Source organism: Myodes glareolus, chromosome 3 (genome assembly GCF_982192425.1).
Source record: "Myodes glareolus chromosome 3, mMyoGla1.1, whole genome shotgun sequence".
NCBI lineage: Eukaryota > Metazoa > Chordata > Mammalia > Rodentia > Cricetidae > Myodes > Myodes glareolus.
Window position 1 is genome coordinate 27,987,464 of NC_142028.1, and position 3,930 is coordinate 27,991,393.

Sequence of the window (3,930 nt, forward strand, 5' to 3'; positions counted from 1 at the left end):
GTTTCAGAAGTTTCTCTAGTTTTTTTTTTTTTGATTAATTTAATTTTCATTAGGAGGTTCTGTCACATCTTCATCTATTTCCATGTGACCAAACTCAAGTTACTGTAAAGTATCCAATAAAAGGTGTTATATATGCGAGCACTTTGAACTCACCTGGATCCAGCATCTCCCTGTGTCTGAGCACACGTCGCTCACCAGGGCTCCGCTCAAGAGTAGAGGGGACAAAGGTGAGCCCTGGTGGCTGCATTGCCATCTGTGGAATCACATCTCTAGCTGTTCACAAAGAGTGTCAATCACAGAGACCTGGTGAGTAGGACCAAATAGTTTATTATTGGAGAACTTAAGTATTAAAGGGGCCACGGTGCATCATGGTCCCATCTGGGTACCACGGTGGTGGTCTGTGACCTCTAGCCTGGGTCATAGTACAGCTTGTTTCAGTACAGGCACGCCAACTCCTCCAGAGCAATCTTGGAGTTTCTGATCTCAGCGATTTCAGTACAGGACTCCTCTTCCTCCTCCGCCTCCAGGAGTTTTACTTTTCCCTGATGGTCTTCCTCTGAGCAGTGTGGAAAAAAAAACACAAAAACCAGAAATAGCGAATTTAGGGTCTCATTATATTTAATAAGACCAAGCTGTCAACAGTCTCATGGAGCCATGAAAATCACGGGTAAGGTAAGGAAGCAAGCTAGGTAGCTAGACCTATGCCTGCATAATATCAGATGCACAGGAAAGAAAAACTATGCTTAAAGGGCCCCCATGTTACAGGGAATATTCCAGATCTGCCTTGAAACTGTAATGGCTTTAGAATAGGGATCCCACATTTCCCCTTTTGATTAGGGCCTGTAAGTTATGTAACTAAGGCCTGCTTTGGAGCTTAAAGAACTATGGGGGTGATCCCCCAACTCCAAAGCCTGCTTCACGAAAGCCCACACTTCTCAGAACGTTCTTGATATATTGTACTATATGATATCAGAATCTTAACAGATCAGCATCGGTGATATTTTTTAAACTGCGTTTCTCTTTTTGTTTTTTCTTTGTCCTGAATTAGCCCCAAATACTTTTTCATAACCCATGTGACTATTGTAACTGGGAACCACAAACACCGATGTTTTCATATCCTCTCTCAAACAGAAATAACAAAGATGATGCGGGAAGGGAATCTTGAAACAGGAAGTGGTGAATACACTCAGATTTTGTCTTTAAAGGAAGCATTAACACTGAATAGCTCAAATGTATCTTTCCAGTGATAAGAATAGGAATAAATAATAGGTAACAAGAACAAGTCACTGTTAGAGGCCAGCCTTTCTCTTACTGTCTTTGGCATATAGAAACCCAAGACAAAAACCAAAGGGAAGAGTCTCTTGTTCAAAACAATTCGGATTTTCAACATGGTGACTACAGGGCAGTGAGCCAGGCACAGGGTGCTATGCTGATATAGGCCCCATTCCCTTGGTAGCAATCTTGGGCACACCCAGAGCATCCACTCCCCAGACATGAAGCTCTGAAAGCATTGTAGGCCCAGCCACCTTTTATTTCTGTTACTGTACTCTAGGTCACTGGTCTTCTGTCCGCCACGTGTGGACAAGGGTCCTAGGTGGGAAGCGAGGAGATGGGGTAGACCTGTTCGTAGGAGTCAGAATAGCGTCTCTCTGAAGATAACAGGACGTCTTTTGTAGCCTTGAGAAACTTCTGTATTACTTCATAGGGAACCTACAGTGCCTACCTACAAACCTACAGTCCCTTCAAATACAGACAATCCCAGAGCCTAAACTCGAAAGCATTCTAGGTAATCTTTGATTGTATCAGCTTCAAAGTCTGATTACATCACCTGCATCAAACAAAATGTTCAGCGGACGCCAGGGTTTCAGCAAAAGAATACTTTGCCGTTGTCTACCTTTCAGGGTTTCAACATTTTTTTTTAGTCAAAATAGATGTTGTAGTTTGAGGAATACTGTCACAATATCTAAATCTTAATATATATCTGAAACAGAGCAGCCGTGGACAGGGGTCACAAGGTTGTCACTTAAGTGTCAGAGCAAAAAAGTAGAGTGTAAAGTAGACAAACTATTCTAGATCTTTCGGGATGGTCCCCCAAGACCAGACCTCTCTCAGATGATCAAGACCACAGTTTCTCAAAACCCTTTTCCCTTGACTTCTCTTCCACACGAAGTGTGGCCTTCCTTGACATCTGTTCCCAAGGGCAGATTATTTTCTGTGCTGGTCCTCCAATCAACTTCGTCATTACATTGCTTGGTGTGCAATGGCAGCTGGAGACAGAGCCATCTGCCAGGAAGGGAGCATTCTAAAGATGGACATCAACAGTGACACACACATGTGCAGAGGAGATAAGGACCAGAGCAGAAGTCTCAGCCTTGACATTTTTCCCCCCTAAAGATGCAGTGTCTCCTGGGTCTCAGGGAGCTAGCATCTTCAAAGTGTGGCGATGGCCAAGGTTTTGAAGTGGGACTCGGAAGTGCGGTATGCAGACTGCACACCTCGATGTTGAAAACCCCTGAGGTGGTGATTACAGATAACAGGGCATGTTAAGGAGGGCAAGGGACTTCCATCTGATCCCTGTGCTTTCTCTTTCGTCTCTCATGACCACCATGGGCACCATTTACATATGTTCATGACTGAGACAAAACTTGAGTGAGAAAAATCAGTATTCTTAAACATCTTTGCACTGCTCCATCCCTGAAGTCTCTGGGGGCATTTCTTACATAATCAGATCCCTGCCACCTTCATGGTTCATGGGTATCCCCACATTCCTGGCTTAGCTTTAGCCTCAATTCAGTCCTCATCTACCTTAGTTCTTGGCTCTGTGACCCCACTGGCCTTATTGCTCTCATAAATAACACCATATTGCCTTGGCACTTCTAACCTAAACCACATGGTCTGAGAGTTTAGGGAACAAGTGTTATCATCCAGAAAATACAGCTAGGACAGGATGTAGATTCGACTTCCCAAATAAGTGGCACCTCCCACCCTCTGCCCATGGCTTTCAGTATTACAGGATCCTGCTATTTTCTAGAGCTACCTTGGCACTTTGATTTCTTTCTGCATTGATGAATCATCAGGAGAAGGAGAAAAAGAAGGAAGCAAGGTCCCAGGCTGAAACCAAGGATACTTGCCACAAAGAAGATCCCGGGCCTGGGGTTCGAATGGACTTCTTGCAGGAACATATTTTGAATATGGGAATGACAAGAAGGATCCTGTCTCTACTGATGATGCCTGTGGGTGTTCAGGGTGATGAAGTCACAGCTTCAGGAACAATGGGAGATTGTGAGAGCCTAGTATCCTCCTTGGAGGAGATATGTCACTGGGCCTTGGAAGGTTGAATTTGTTCTGGTCCCTCCTCTCTCTGTTTCCTTGGTACCCATGAGACAAACAACTTTCCTGAGCCATGCCCTCCCCCCATGCTATTTATGCCTTGCTACAAGTATAAGCACAATGAGACCAGCTGACCATGAGCTGAAGCCCCCTGAGTCCATGAGCCGAAATAAACCTCTCTTAAGTTGTTCATCTCAGGTATTTAGTCCCACCCAGAAGTTCAGGCTCCAATTTCACCCAGTATCAAATGTTTGCTCCACACAGGCATTTTTTTTTTATTTTTCCATTCAAAAATTTACACTTCCTCCCCTCCTCCCACCCCCCTTCTGCTCCCATACTCACCCTCCTCCTTCCCCCTTCCTCCTCAAGAGAGGGCAGGGAACCCTGTCCTGTGGGAAATCCAAGGCCCTCCCTCTCCATCCAGGTCTAGGAAGGTACACATCCAAATAGACTAGGGTCCCAAAAAGCCAGTACACGCAGTAGAAACAGGTCCCAGTGCCATTATCGATGGCTTCTCAGTCTGCCCCCCATGGGAAGCCACATTCAGAGAGTCCAGTTTGATCACATTCTTATTCAGTCCTGGTCTGGTGTGGGAGAATT

General features: G+C 45.0%; 1 long non-coding RNA gene across 1 annotated transcript; it reads right to left on the bottom strand.

Moving 5' to 3' along the window:
* Positions 1-307: 307 nt before the first annotated feature.
* On the bottom strand, positions 308-3,372 carry LOC125406880 (uncharacterized). The gene is made up of 2 exons (XR_007234038.3): positions 3,038-3,372; positions 308-556 (listed from the first exon to the last, which is right to left on the bottom strand). It is a non-coding gene; the product is annotated as an uncharacterized LOC125406880 (long non-coding RNA).
* Positions 3,373-3,930: the final 558 nt, after the last annotated feature.